This window comes from Chrysemys picta, chromosome 6 (assembly GCF_011386835.1).
Source record: "Chrysemys picta bellii isolate R12L10 chromosome 6, ASM1138683v2, whole genome shotgun sequence".
Classification (NCBI taxonomy): Eukaryota; Metazoa; Chordata; order Testudines; family Emydidae; genus Chrysemys; species Chrysemys picta.
The window spans coordinates 85,005,131-85,021,852 of NC_088796.1; positions in this window are offsets into that span (position 1 = coordinate 85,005,131).

The window sequence follows — 16,722 nt, forward strand, 5'->3', positions numbered from 1 at the left end:
TTCTGCAGACTAAACAATCCCAGTTCCTCATAAATTCATGGAGTTCAGTATCATGTGGTCTGGTCACATGCCCTTACTGAGTCATAGCAGCCATTACTTACAGGCCGGCTGAAATATTTACAGGAAGGCTAAGTTCTTTCATAGTCCATTGTCTTTGCTGATGAGTCATCAAAACTGTCCAGCTTCTTCATTGTTGTACCTGAAAGGCTAGCTGTGGGTGTTACTCAGAGTAAGCACATTTGAAATACAGATACATAGTCAATATTCATAACTTCAGATACAAAAATGACACATGAATAGGATAATCATATTCAGCAAATCATAACTTTTCCAATGACCCCTCACATGACTCCTCTTGTACAAATTGCATCATAATTATATCATAATCATACCCCATGATTCATATGTGGTGTAGTGTCACAGGAGCTTTGTATAATTTTAATACTCAGGGCTTGTCTACACATACAGCACTGCAATATGTTAGTTGGGGTCTATAGTTCTGTAATTCTGTTTATGTGGGGGTAAGGGGAGGGAAGAAGGAGGTGAGAGTGAGCAAATCAATGAGAAACTGGTAAGGCAGCAGACTTTAATTTTGATTTCGTAAATCAGTGGTAGTTGCTTTATTAGCATCCTGTTTTAACTTTTTCTCTCTTCAGTAGTTACCAGTTACAGAACGAGATTGATAAGACATATAAGTATTTTAAAGGTTTACACACACACATCTGGTTCCCATTAGTTATGATTCATCTCCACAAGCTAATAGTTTTTTTCTTTGGTTTTCTGAAGAAGTACATATAGACAGTCGTGGATGAGATTGATAAGCTCTTTCTGATTACATGAAATGAATAGTTGTTAAGTGCCCCAAGTGTTTCCCTGCTTATCACCAGTGTGGTGGTAGTGACACTGTATGTGGGATAGAGGTCTTGCTTAAAAAGTTACCTTTTGGGGCTGCATTTCTGCTATTTGGACCAAATTTAAGACTGCCTTTTTTTAATTGCTGAAAAACTTAGTGCTAACATATTGTCTGATGGTTAAAGTCTGGAAAATGGGAGTGAGGCAATCTGAGTTCAATTCCTAGTTCTGCCACACACTTCCACTGTGACCTTACTCAGAGTGTTTCCTCTCTGTAAAATGGGCATAATAATGCATTCTTCCTGTGTTTTGTCTGTTTCTATTATGTGTTTGTACAGGCTGAATGCAATGGGCCTTGATCTCATTTGAGACCTAATGCTAATAAAAACATTAATATTAATAAAATTCTTCAGCCATTATTGAGTTACCCACAGATGGAAAACTCTCACAGTGCTCATCAGTCATGAAGAAAGTTGTTTTTTGCTTTGAAACATCAGGTTTCACATTCAGGTACTGTCTGAACTTAGAAATATGTTCTTTGCCTTATTTTAAAAAAAATGATTTTTCTAATAACGTTCTTAATGTTTAAAAATAGGGCATCTAGCAAACACAGTATATTTTTCCTTTCTATGTTGTAGCACACATGGAGTGCAGTGATTTCTGACCTGGGTATTTGTCTGTGATTGCGGCCATAGTAGCCCATGATCAGGGTGACTTAGGTCACGATTGAGGCAGAGAAGATTCTTACTGTTTTGTGATTCATCCCTTGTGAGGATATTTGGTGTTCAAAGCTTGTTGTTTCTTTGGGGGAAAATGTTTGATCCATAATTGTATAATTAGCCTTTCAGAATCCCCCAAGCCCACTCACGGTTAGACAGAAGGAAACTGTCCTGGGCCGGGGTGACCAACACCATCAACTTCTGCAGTAGCTAAGCTTTAATTTAAAATAATAGTAAGTTAACAGCACTTCCATCTGAGAAGAAAACTAAAAATGTAGCTGAGTTTAACTGCTGTTTTAGCTACTGATGGGAATGCAGCTGCTACTGTTATGCTGTCTGGTCTGTAAGGCTGCTCCACTCACTCTACCTGAACTCTTCTCCAAAGCGATTAGAGAAGCAGCTGCAACAGCCCCTGATGGTTTATCCTACATTGATTCCTTGAGGGAATAAAGATGAGCAGCTTCTCTGGGCTCCCCCACATTCCTGGAGTAGGCCTGTTTCCCCCTCATTTCTTAGCTGTCTGAGACCAGAAACAGAACAACACACAGCCTCCTTCTCCTATCCAGCACTGGTGGCCTTCTCTTCAGGTCTAGGGGGAAAACAGAAGATGCCTGGCTCCCTATCCCTTTCCAGGGACAAGGGCCCCGGTCACTCGCACTGGCACTCATAGTAATGTGTCCAGGTTGATAAGTGCAGTGCCTGCTATTTAAAGCCAAGTGGAAGCTGATGGCACTTATGAACAGGATGTGCTCAGCATTTGACAAAGATGGGTCAGATGTGAACATTTTAAAGAGAATTAGCCATCATCTGTAAATCTGTTTTCCCTCTTTATTCCTAGGTTTTAAAAGGATGTGTCCACTTAAAAAGCCAAATTTCTGTCTACATTGTTTTTTACCTACTGTTGTTGCAAATATCCCATACAATCTCAGTCTCCTGTATGTTAAATGATCACCCCACAATTAGTGTGTGTCTGTGTCTGTGTGTGTATGTTCAAGATCAAAAACTATGTAAAAATTGTTTAAAGTATATATCAGTAACTTAAGGATAAAAATCATTAAAGGGATTTTGTAATGATTCCAAAACCAAATATTATTAACCCATGCAATTCAGAATGCATGTTACACTTAAATGAATTCTAAGTATTTTAAAGGTGTGTACACACACATCTGGTTCCCATTAGTTATGATTCATCTCCACATGCTAATAGTTTTTTTCTTTGGTTTCCTGAAGAACATATAGACAGTCGTGGACTGCTGTTTTTTAAATTAAATGTACTAAAGGGCTTTTACTTGTCAGAGGATTAAAAAATTTGGGACTCTGCCTCTAGAGTCATTGGTAAAATCCATGTTATTAGGATTAAAGAAAAATTATGACACTTAATTGGTCAACATTAATATTCTGTGTTTAAATGGAATTAAATGCTTATCTGTGGAGAATCTTGGAAACAGACATAAGTATGGGTGGATAGGAAGGAATATTTCCCTCAGAACATAGAGGCTTGTAGGGAGATAATCACTTTCCACTGAGAACTAAGCAGGTGTCATCTATTCTTGTCAGGTGAAGCTATCCTCCAAAACCAATTTCCTGTACGGGTAGTTCAGTCCTATCTATATTGTTCCTTTTTTCTGTTTCTATGACTGCTTCTGCTCTGCAAAGAGACAAACCATATCTTTGAATAACAGTTATCAACATGCAAGTCTTTATCATCATTGTCATTACGTGCCATCTTGATTTGTGAGAGAGATGCTAATAAATCAGATTAGTTTTAGCAGCCTGACTTTTAGCTCAGTTTAACACAAGCTTAACGGGTGAGCAGTTGAGATTCTGAATCCCTGGTGAGAAGTTCAGTGTTACTTTACTTGCCAGCACAAATCTTCAGTCCATAATTCAAACATTTTAAGATACTGCTTTAACATGTTATTAATGTTAGTCATTACATTTTTATGCATTTATTTTTCTGCTTTGAAAACCTTCCATATACTTCTAGAAGTTTGTTGGCAGTTAATGAAATAACTCAGCCAGTGAACATGATTTCATCTTAATTTTTTTGAGAGAATCAACAAACTGGATATGTACCAGGGAAGTGAGTAATCTACAAATAACCCATCTCTCTCCAAAATTCATATTAATGCTATATGCAGATTTCTAATAATCTCAGTGGAAGCAGAGTTAATTTAATACTGTAGATTCAAAATCCAATCAGTGTTTTTTCTCTGTTAGTGTAAAGGTTCAGAGAAGACAATAGCATGAGGGTATTTGATTTCTAAATCACTAATTTGGGGAACTAAAAAAAAAAAAAGCAATTTATGAACATGATGTAGTGGGAGGTAGTATTAAATTCCATGAGTATGGATGAAGGCTGAAGCATTCTAAAGACATTGTAATTAAGACTCAGGAGAGCATAATTCTAGTGAAGAAGAAAAAAAATAAGGAATGAGGAGCTTTCAATGTGGCTCGGAAATTGCTCAAAAATGTGAGCATAAAAGCAAATCCGTATCAGAAGTGGGAAAGGGGCATAGTCGAGGCTTTGCACGTGAATGGTAAGCATTTACATTTTTGTTACCCTTATCTAAGAATTTATGGTAAATATGAGCAATCTGAGTTTAGTATGCCCAAGATATTGATATGTGCCAGAGTCTACACAAATTGAAATTAGAGCTTTGGGGCTTAACATAGAGTTAGGTAGTTGAGACTGGCATTTCTTCTGCAAAACGGCAGTGTGTGTGTTTGTGTAAACTGGAGGCCACATACTGACATAGCAGGGAAACCAGGCCTAAAGGGTTTGATTTCCACCCCTAGTACTTGTTTGTTTTTCCTTTGTTTGCCTCAAATGCCAAACAAGTGCCAAAATAAAGCCAGTCTGATTCACTAACCACAGTATTCCTGCTACCACTGAACAGGCTTTTAACTGTCTTCTATGGGTGATGTGGTGGTCTCTTGCACACCTCAGTCTTTAAGAAGCTATCTGGTGTTCTCCCCATCCTGACATTTTCAGTAGGAGGGTAGGCAAGGTACACCTAGTTCCCTATTCCCCATATCTCTCAGTATTATTATTAGAAGACTGTGCAGTTTACCAGAAAGGTGTCCCAGAATGCACCTCACTGTTGGGAAACTCTATCTAGCTGGGTTTTTACTTGGCTTCAGATTTTGATGCCAAAAGTTTGCACAGCTTTAGATGTGCCCTGGGAAATGGGGTATGAACTTCCTCTAAAGGCTTCTACTCTTAGAGGAGGAAGGACATCTTTCAGAAGATGTCTGTTGCTGCCAGAAAGAAAAACATCCACATAGTAAAGGAGAGAAGGAAAAAATGAGAATACAAAGCAACAAAAAGCAAAGAGAAGTAAGCGAAGTCCACCAGAATACAGTTTTCAACAAGGAAATAGATTGTGTGGGATATACTCATGTCTCCGTCTCAGAACTCATGTGGACTGTAAAATCTCCCAAGCTGTCCCAACTGATATGCCTTGGGGGAAAATTCCTGCACAACTACAAAATAATTAGTATTATTAATTTTAATTCCATGCATCCCTGGCTTATCTCACCATTTTTCATTGGAATTATTCTTTTCTATTTACTGAACACCATTCCCTTTATGGATAATGGTTATGAATTTACCCAATCAATACGTGCTTTTCCTATCTATTCTTGATGTTCGGCTACTGGTCCTTGGTGCTCCGCATATTCTGTTTTTATCTTCCATGTGTACTGAGATGTCTGTTTACTATTTTCTTGGATGCTGGTGTGAGCTGACACAATGTACATCTCTTCAGTAGCTGCCAACAGCAATGACCATCATGTTGGCAAATAAAATGAAGACCATCGCCCACAAGAGAATGTAATTGTTTAGCTTCTTCCTTGTGTTTTGGCTTTTTCCAGTGTCAGAGCTTCACATTCAGTAGAACTGTATTTAGATAGTTGTTAACATTCCATTACAGCAACTATAACACATCTGCCTGACTTGAGCTCTTAGCAATATTTCTGTAAGCTTGGTACCATCAGAGTCCTATAACCTTATCAAATGAGTAACATTAATTAAAAAAACACGAAAGATGATTGTTAATACTATGAAGGCTTAAAAAAAAGGTAATTTTTAAAGTGTAACTTTGGTCACAGGCAGGCAAGAGTAATTCATATAATCCTGCCTTGAAAATGGTATGACAGGCTTAACACTTACAATACACTACAACTTGCACCTCATACACTTGGCCTAGAATGATTACCAAAACCGATGGATGATTCCTTTTAGCAGTTATATTCCAAAGTTTAATATATGGTACCATGCTTGATGTATTAAAACAGCAGACAGTTCACTTGTACTATCTTTTAAAATAGTTTTTATAGAATAAAATAGAAATTGCTTTTAAAGTATGCTTAATGTTCACATGTGACATGAGTGAAAGATGCTTTTCATAATGTCATCAGGATTCATCAAAGAGGTCCCGTAAGATAGTAAGGTTACCATAACAGAAAGCTCTTGTAGCAAGACTCTTCCTGTTGTGTTTATTTTCTGCAGTGTTTGTAATCTCCAGAATCCCAAATCATTGTGAGTGTCAGACTGATAATCAGGATTAACTGTATCACATTGATTTTACTGATGCTTAGGGTAGCATCTGGTCTAGTTATGAGCAACGTTTTAAATCACTGTAAATGTGAAGAGTGATGATAAAAAATATTTTGTCTCTGGAATCACAATCCTCTGTCACACTGCAGGAAGCTGACCACAATCAGATTCACACCTCTCCGATTTAATCAGGAAGAAATCACTGATCATCTTTCAGTAGAAGTTGGAACATAATCAGATATTTTTACATGAAAAAGGTCTGAAAAATATAACAAATAAGTGAAAATAAAAACTGCAGTGCCGCTTAACTTTAGTTGGGCAATTAAGTTTCTTGTAGCCACTCACACTACTATCTGAAGTTACAGTGCAAGTTACCACTGTCCAGTATCTAGGTATTTCATGGTCATATTAAACTCATATGAAGGGGATGTGAGGGGAGAAGTTTGTTCTTTTTATTGCTTGATTGGTGATGGCGTCACTTTAATTCACTGGGGGCATGGCACTGAACCACAAAACAGAACAGAAGATCTGTGTGTTACATGAATTTTGTACTTCCCTATAGTAACCATTTCCATGATATAGATATAGATATTTATATTTTCTCTAGACATTATAGTCCTTCCTAGTAATTTCAGAGAGTTTTGTACAGTATGGTGTGTTTGAGCTCTAGCATATATTCTGATACATGTTCAGCAGAGCAGGAAGGGGCACCTCTGAATGTCCCCTTAATAAAATCGCCCCATTTCAACCAGGTGACCGTGAATGATATCACTCTCCTGAGGATAACAAAGAGCGATAAGGAATGGATGTTGTCTGCATGCCAGCAAACACTGGGACCATACGCTGCCATGCTTTGTTATGCAATGATTCCAGAGTACGTGCTGCTGGCCTGGCGTGGTAAAGTGTCCTACCGTGGCGGACGGGATAAGGCAGCCCTCCCCAGAAACCTTTTGTAAAGGCTTTGGGAGTACATAAAGGAGAGCTTTCTGGAGATGTCCCTGGAGGATTTCCGCTCCATCCCCATACACGTTAACAGACTTTTCCAGTAGCTGTACTGGCCGCGATTGCCAGGGCAAATTAATCATTAATCATTAAACACGCTTGCTTTTAAACCATGTGTAGTATTTACAAAGGTACACTCACTAGAGGTCCCCTGTGTGCCCTCTCAGGGTCTGGGAGCACGCGTTGGGTGAGTTCGGGGGTTACTGGCTCCAGGTCCAGGGTGATAAACATATCCTGGCTGTTGGGGAAACCGGTTTCTCCGATTCCTTGCTGCTGTGAGCTATCTACATTATCTTCATCCTCATCTTCCTCGTACCCCGAACCCGCTTCCCTGTGTGTTTCTCCAGTGATGGAGTCATAGCACACAGTTGGGGTAGTGGTGGCTGCACCCCCTAGCATGGCATGCAGCTCCGCGTAGAAGCGGCATGTTTGCGGCTCTTTCCCGGACCTTCCGTTTGTCTCTCTGGTTTTCTGGTAGGCTTGCCTTAGCTCCTTAATTTTCACACGGCACTGCTGTGCGTCCCTGTTATGGCCTCTGTCCTTCATGGCCTTGGAGACTTTTTCTAATATTTTGCCATTTCGTTTACTGCTACGGAGTTCAGCTAGCACTGATTAATCTCCCTATATGGCGAGCAGATCCCGTACCTCCCGTTCAGTCCATGATGGAGCTCTTTTGCGATCCTGGGACTCCATCATGGTTACCTGTGCTGATGAGCTCTGCATGGTCACCTGTGCTCTCCACGCTGGGCAAACAGGAAATGAAATTCAAACGTTCGCAGGGCTTTTCCTGTCTACCTGGTCAGTGCATCTGAGTTGAGAGTGCTGTCCAGAGCGGTCACAATGAAGCACTGTGGGATAGCTCCCGGAGGCCAATAACGTCGAATTCTGTCCACACTACCCCAATTCCGACCCGCTAAGGCCGATTTTATCGCTAACCCTTCGTCGGAGGTGGAGTAAAGAAACCGGTTTAAAGGGCCCTTTAAGTCGAAAGAAAGGGCTTCGTCGTGTGGACGTGTCCAGGCTTAATTCGATTTAACACTGCTAAAGTCGACCTAAACTCGTAGTGTAGACCAGGCCTGAGAGAATGTTACTCTGTGAGAGTAGTGATTTTAATATTTGTAAAAGGAAGACTAGATGAGTTAATAGAATCTTCAGTCAAGTGGTAGTGAGACAAGATCATCAAACCCCAAAGAGACAGATTTTTCTCTTTTATAGCAATGTGTGGAAATATTCTCACCACTTCTGAATTAGTATTTGTTAGAGTTAAGTAGAGGGGGGGGGTGTTGTACGTTTTTTGTAGGCAAAACCTGCCTGGTTGACTTAACAAACACCTGTATAAAGGACTATGCAAATGGTTCTGCTGAATTATTATTTAGTAAAAATGTCATGATACTATTGCAAATTAAGCCATCATCCACATTTCTATTATTTTTTTATTCTTCATTTACATACTTTTCTACTTTATTTTCCAAAGCAAAACTTATTGGTTTTACTGAGCTCTGTTTTCTGGCAGCCCTTTATTTTTGGGTATGACCAGTTTCTGCCAGGCTATTTAACAGTATCAGCCTCACACCTTTCTGGTGTCCCAAGGCGGATGTATACATAGGGGTATCCATTACTCTGAATAACAGTGAGCCCACTGTTCTTCTGACATTTCCAATAAAACGGTGACATCTTAAATCTTGATTGCTTTACTTTTAAAGGTTAAACTGGAAAGTGTGTGATGCCTCCCACTTCCATCAAAGCAGTAAATATATACAAAAATAAGACTCGGGGGGACGTGCTCACCATCTATAAATACTACCGACATATCAACATAAATTAAAGAAGGGAATTAATCAGTCTCAGAAGATGTTAGAAAATGGAACAATGGCTTAAAGCCAAGGAAGAAAAAATGTAGGCATTATATTAGAAAAAAATTCTTAACTGTGGTCTCAATCCAGCAAAGCACTTAAGCACACACTTAACTTTAAGCACATGAGTCGCTATATTGATCTCAATGGGATTACTATGTGGTAAAATTAAACATATGCTGAGATGTTCTGCTGCATTCTAACTGTGACAAAGTGGAAATTTTTTATAATATTTGTATGAGTCCTTCATGTGCATCAATTTCACTGTATACTTTGCATTGCTACTGAGTGGGGGTGGTGGGATTAAGTGTGCTCTCAGGACAGACTAAGAGATGTAGGTGTATGTGTCGCCTCCCTGTGTGGGTGGAATGAAGGAACTGGTTGAAATTGACCCAGATCAAGAAGGGGTCCAGAGAGACAATGCAAGGTCCAATGATTCAGGGATCAATACTCTCAGCAGTGAAGCTGAGCAGAGACCTTGCCTTGAGAACAAAGGACCAAGACAGAGGATGAGTTTGGGCTTCTGGTTCTGGAGGAAGCTAGCTCTATACTGGGACTGAGTAAGGAAGTCAGAGTGAGACAGACCCTGAAAATGGAGTTCATTATAGCTTGGCTGGTGAATTGCTTTGGCTTGACCAGAATGGACTGTGCATTAACCGTTATTTATCTATGCTAACCTAAGGATTTCCAGTGTTGTGTTCTAGCTGACTAATTAATCCTACTCTGTTTTGAAAATGCTGCTTTGGTGTCACTGAAAATACTTGCTAAGATGTATTAGTCCCTGAAGACTGTATAAGTCTTTACCAGGAGTCTATTTAAATTGGACTCGCTAGGCAGAGCTCATAGAGTGAAGCAGGAGTGCTGGAGCCCAGCAGCTCAGTCTAGGAGGTAGAGAGGATTTGTGACCTACCTTGAAGGAAGAGTGAGATCCTTGAGGAGTCTTCCACGCTAAAGGGGTTCCTCCAAGACACGGTTTAAAAGCTAGGGTGTAGCGCAGATTCTGTGGATCCATGACACTGACATTTTGAAATTTGTTCCAATTTAGCTACTGTGCTAAAAGTAGTAGTGTAGCTGGGGCAACGGTGAGAAGTGGCACAGGCTGGCCACACTGAGTACATACCCACAAGGTTCAAGCAGGTTTGTTCTCGGCACAGCTAGCCATGCTACCACGTGCAGCTGCCCGTGCTACCTCAGCTACACTACTATTTTTAGTTAGTTAGTTAGTACCCATTGAGAGCTAGCACAGGTACATCTACCTGAGCTCGGAATTTCACCCCCAGCTCCCACATATCCTACATGAGCTAGTAAATGTATGCTACAAACAAAAAAACCTCCCTCCCACTCCTGGTAATTCAAACAAAAGTTTTAATATAATTGTAATTGTTAAGTCTTGATGGTAGGCATGTCCTTCCCTTTACCCATAAATAGTCCTATTGAACTTAATGAATTTACTCACATGAGTAAAGTTAATCACATACTTAATTGGTTGCTAGTTTGGGCCTTAATGATTATTTTTGGACAACTTATTTTTTATAGCATTTTATATGATTACTTTCTCCCCTTCCCCTTTAGTTTCTTAAATTACTTGAAGTGTGTTCTCTAGTTTTGGATTTCTTTAAACTATCTAAGAACAGATCTATGTTTTTTCTTCCTGAATTGGAATGATTTTGCCTTTTTACTAACAGCTTTGATTTTTACCCTCTTTTCTGGAATGTAATGATTACAATACTTTAATTTTTTTTTTTGTAATGTATCCACTTGAGGATTTTTTCCCCTTGTGTCTATGCTTTCAAAATGTCTACTTCAGCATTTTCCTCTTCATTTTGAAGATAAATATAGCAGTAATGATTTTTTTAACTGTTTGCTTTGAACACTTTCTCTCTTTCTCTCTAAACTGCCTTCTGGTGAGGCACTGAAAAGTTTGACAGAATAGAATGATTCTTTACCACCTAGTTAAATATTTTTTCTACCAGGTAGATAAGTGGGCAATAATAATCAATACTTCCTTCTTTCCCAGAGATGCTTGCAGATTACATATGTTTAGTAGATGGATATTAAACCTCTTATTATTAGCATGTTCATATCTCCTGGTCAAAGCATAGTTTTGCAAGTATATGTGAACTTTAGGATCTATCTTTTAGAGCATAGCATCTTCAAAGTAGTGTTTTGTAGAACTTAAATAAAATGTATATTGTTTTCATGTACTGCAGTAGTACGGTTCGTCTTTGATTCCTCTGTATCTAATAGTTTTCTGTAACTCTCACGCATATTAGGCCAAATTCATTTGTAGTGTAATGCCACTGAAGTTGATGGAATTATACCAGTGATGAATTTGTCAATATATTTCATTGAATGAAACAGAGATCTAAACCAGTTTTTACGGTGGTGTTGGAGAGTAGAATTTGGTCCATCTGTACTGTGCTACTGCATTTCTTTTTAGCAATGCTGAATGTTTGCCTTGTTCTGGTTTGTGGCCTTTATGCCAATTTCTGTTTCTTCTAGAGATAGACCTAAGCCAGAACTTTGAAGCTGAGAACTGCTGAACTTTAATGGGATTCACAACTCAGATCCACATTTTGTGCCTCAGGCCCGTCCTTAAATTAGTCCATAATGTTGTTTACCAGCATAAGCCAGAGACGCTTCTCTTAGCACTCTATTGTAATAATTTGGACTACCCATACCTTAAAAAGAATAGAATAATCTGCTTGTGTCACTTGGACTCTCTTCGCCACTATTGTCTGGGTCCTGCTTTTATAGAACAAAGTGTTTACAAGAATAGCAGCATTATAAAACTCAGTGAGAAAAAAAGATCTGAAAACTCCTAACATTGCATAAAAACTCACCTGGGATTTGCTGATGACTGAAAAAATTATGTTGTGTTTTCCATTATATTCAGGCTTCAATGGGCACAAAGTCACTTTTTCCCTGTTAGTGTATGAGAGGGTTTAGGATGATTTTCTTTATTTATGTAATAATTTTATTCACTGTGATTGAAGAGGGTAGAAGCAAAATATTCAGTTCATCCATTACTATCTAAGAATCAATTGTGTTTCTTGAATGCAAGGTTGGAAATGTTTCTGTAAGTGTTATTTTTGTTTCTTCCAAATTGTGAGATCCTCTGACATTTTCATAAGCTCCTCACAGCAAAAACCACATTATCCTGTGATTTTGTACTACAATGGGATAATATAATGTAAATCATAGAATCACAGACTATCAGGGTTGGAAGGGACCTCATCTAGTCCAACCCCCTGCTCAAAGCAGGACCAATCCCCAGACAGATTTTTGCCCCAGATCCCTAAATGGCCCCCTCAAAGACTGAACTCCCAACCTTGAGTTTAGCCAGCCCATGCTCAAACCACTGAGCTATTCCTCCCCAATAATTATAATAATAATAATAAATTAATTAGTAATAGTAAATAAAAACATGCATCATCTGTATACCCCACGCCCACATTTTGCTATTGCTTTGAGACACACTTGGACTGTTCATGGAAAGAATACCAAGGCTATTCCTCTGTAGTTTGGCTAATGCTTGTTCTTTAATAACTACTGTCCAGAAAATATTCATGTGTTCTATTTGTGACATGTGGTATGTTATATTGTTTTGCTGATATTTGCCACTGTAAAAAACCCTTTGTCAGAGTTTTGATCTATTTACATTAAACAAAACAAAAGAGTTTGCTTCTGATTTCTTCAGATCTGTGTGATCCATACTGACTAGAGAGTTTGTCAAGAATAGATTGTGAAGCTCTGCTCAGAACAAAGTTCAGGTCAGAGAAAGCATGAATGATTTTTCATTCCAAGAAAGAGCTGATCTTTCAGGTCAAGAATGAGGTTATTCAGAGAACAATATGAGAAGGTCTGCAACGTGGTTGGCTATACTTCATTTGGCCAGTATGTAGACAGCATTTTCCAGAGGTGTAAATTTCTTCACTTTAAAGTGGATGTACTTTGGATTATTCTACATGGATTTCATGTTCAATACATCTGCAGATTAGATATCGATATTCTAAAAAATTCTGGTATAGCTTGGGATTGTGAATTAATTAATTGAGTTTGCCAGATTCACCACAGAACCAGTCCTGGGAGGCACATGATTAAAATCAATAGATAATTTAAGAATAAACATTCAAAAAAGACTAGATTATTTGAAAGCAGCCCTGAAAGTGAAGCACTTGGAGGAGAGGAAGGTGATCAGGAACAGTCAATATGGATTCACCAAGGGCAAGTCATACCTGACCAACCTGATTGCCTTCTATGATGAGATAACTGGCTCTGTGGATATGGGGAAAGCAGTGGATGTGATATACCTTGACTTTAGCAAAGCTTTTGATATGGTCTCCCATAGTATTCTTGCCAGCAAGTTAAAGAAGTATGGATTGGATGAATGGACTATAAGGTGGATATAAAGCTGGCTAGATCGTCAAGCTCAACGGGTAGTAGTCAACAGCTCAATGTCTAGTTGGCAGCCGGTATCAAGCAGAGTGCTCCAAGGGTCGGTCCTGGGGCCAGTTTTGTTCAACATCTTTATTAATGATCTAGACGATGGGATGGATTGCACCCTCAGCAAGTTTGTGGATGACATCAAGCTGAGGGGAGAGGTAAATATGCTGGAGGGTAGGGATAAGGTCCAGAGTGACCTAGACAAATTGGAGGATTGGGCTAAAAGAAATCTGATGAGGTTCAACAAGGACAAGTGCAGAGTCCTGCTCTTAGGATGGAAGAATCCCATGCACTGCTACAGGCTGGTGACCGATTGGCTAAGCAGCAGTTCTGCAGAAAAGGACCTGGGCATTACAGTGGACGAGAAGCTGGATATAAGACAACTGTGTGTTCTTGTTGCCAAGAAGGCTAACAGGCTGCATTAGTAGGAGCATTGCCAGGAGATCGAGGGAAGTGATTATTCCCCTCTATTTGGCACTGGTGAGGCCACATCTGGAGTATTGCATCCAGTTTTGGGGACCCCACTACAGAAAGGATGTGTACAAATTGGAGATAGTCTAGCGGAGGGCAACAAAATTTATTAGGGGGCTGGGGCACATGACTTATGAGGAGAGGCTGAGGGAACTGGGCTTGTTTAGTCTGCAGAAGAGAAGAGTGAGGGGAGGATTTTATAGCAACTTTCAGCTACCTGAAGGGGGGTTCCAAAGCGGATGGAGCTAGGCTGTTTTCAGTGGTGGCAAACGACAGAACAAGGAGCAATGGTCTCAAGTTGCAGTGGGGGAGGTCTAGGTTGGATATTAGGAAAAACTATTTCACTAGGAGGGTGGTGAAGCATTAGTGTATTATTACCAAGATCTCAGTACAACTCTGGGAACATTGTTTGCTGAACAACAAAATAAACATGGATCCTCCCCAGAATTCTTGAAGTATGTCTTTTGCACATTTCAGTGAGTTTTAAAAATATGAGAGGTGTGATGAAAGAAATTTCAATGCAAATTTTTTATTTAATTTTAACAAATTAACAGATGTACTTGTAAATTCTAAAAAAGATGTATTCTATGTTCAAAGGCCTAAACACTGTTGTAGACCGCTTTATTTCTATTTCTAGTTACCACATCTGTATTAAGCCAATCAGATAGCTCTCTGCCATTGGCTTAGAGCATCTTCATCAGAAGCGCTACAGTGGCACAGCTGCGCCTCTGTAAATTATGTAGTGTAGACATAGTCTGGGACTGAAATGAAAAGCCTGAGGAGTGGAGACTGGGATATGTGTCCCAGGATGGGGAAGATAGAGGACTAGGAAAGGGACAGGCTGGAGGCGATAGGGCAGAAGTGCGTATACTTAAGGGGAAATGAGCAGAAGAGTCTGATCAGTAGAGCACATTCCCCACCAGAACTTGAAATGGAACCTAAAATTCCTGAATCTCCCCATTCCTCTGCTGTCAGCAATTATCTGTGAAACCCACTGGCAAACTTTTTTTTCCATCCCCCTCTAGTGCCGGTCCACATAGAGAATGACAACCTGGTACTGCTATTAGTTACTGCCATCTACTAGCTCAAGTGTCAGAGGTCTGTGTGGTGGATCTAAATGTTCCAACACTGTATCATGTAGGAGTCGGTATGGGTCAATTTGTTTGGGGTTTTTTCAGATGCTTTTTTGACAACCTAGGAAATTACACACACACAAATCTGTATTAAAAGAACATTATTAAGATTGAAAAGTCAAGCACTCAAAAGTTAGGAAAAAACAGAGTTAAGTTTGCCAGTATGTCCATATTCATTCTGATACAGGGTTTAATTACAACACTTTTGAAAATTAGGACTTTTAAGGCACCAAAATAAGAACCTCAGAGTATAAAGGTAGACACCCATTTAGAAAAAATCTTGGCTTGAATGTTTAACTATGCAACCTTAACATTATCTTAACATAACTTTTTTAATGTAATATAATATGAATCTGGAAGACATCTTACCAGTTTTAATTATTGAATTTTGGGTTTGCCCTAGAAGACTGTACTTGACATTTCATTTTAATTCTTCTTTAAAGCATCTAATTTTTCTTTGAAGTTGTATCTCCAGCCAAGACTTTACAACCAATCAATACTCATCTGATACACTGTACTTTGTGTTGAGAAATAGGAAGCAAGATACAAAGCTGAAACGCTCCTTTTAAATGAGAAAGCCACATTACCCAAGCAAAGCTCCATTCACTTTTCGTAGATAAGTGTGCCTAGTTATTTAATGTTATATAACAATTCAAGATACTAATTAAAATATTTACAGATGTTACATTATAAAAAAGAAATTTTACAGGAATTAAACTATCCTATAAAATCCCTTTGGAATTATTACAACACCCAAGCAAACTAATTACGCTAACCAAAATGTTTAAAAATACCATGTGCCCCTGGCTTCAAGTACCAAACATATCAAGGGCTACTTATGACTGCTTGCAATTTATATTCAGGTTCCATTTATAAACAGTCTATAAAGTGCTGATGGTTAATATTTTAATAAATTGTTAATTCTTATAGATTATGAAGTCAAACAGGTCAATAGGTTCGTTAACACCATATACTGTGATGTGCTTTTCAGTGCAGCGACTGCTTTCTCCTCGTGCACCATGGGGTTCAAGACACTCCAAAGGAAACAAGGAGCTAGCGGTGTTGTAACCCTGGGCTTGCCAAACACCAACCAGCTGAGGGCCTGGTGCACACAGAAGAATAGGCATATAGCAGTGAGTGCATTGCCCTTTCATACCCCACAGCTCCAGGAATAATTCTGCTTCAAAGCTCTACCTGGGTAGTGCATCCGCACACTTCTCCCATTGCAGGCTAGTGTTCAGAAGGCATTTTCAGGCCTGACTAATGTTCTTCCCACTCTCATTTTGTGTAATGAAATGCTGATCTAGACAGTGCTCATTAATTAGTTTTCCTTCCTCCCCACCCCAGATTCATTTTGATAGGATGTTTGCTAACTTTCTGGTTCCTAATAACTTCTTCAGTGCAGAGTTACCCTCTCTAGGAACTCTTTTTTTTTTTTTTTCTTAGCAGGCTTTTCTGTGATTGGCCTTTTACATTTGGTAGCCTCAACAGCTGCAGGTGTAATGTCGCCATTTTGCAACGAAAAGCTGCTTCCTGTACCTTCCAGCTGCTAGGTATTCATTATGTTTCCCCCTTTTTATTTCAAAGAAGGCACTTTCTTACACTAAGTATTGGACATTTGTCAGATTGAAAAGGCCATTTGCAGTTGCTGAAACATTAAAGGAATGTAGAATTGTAACAATTCA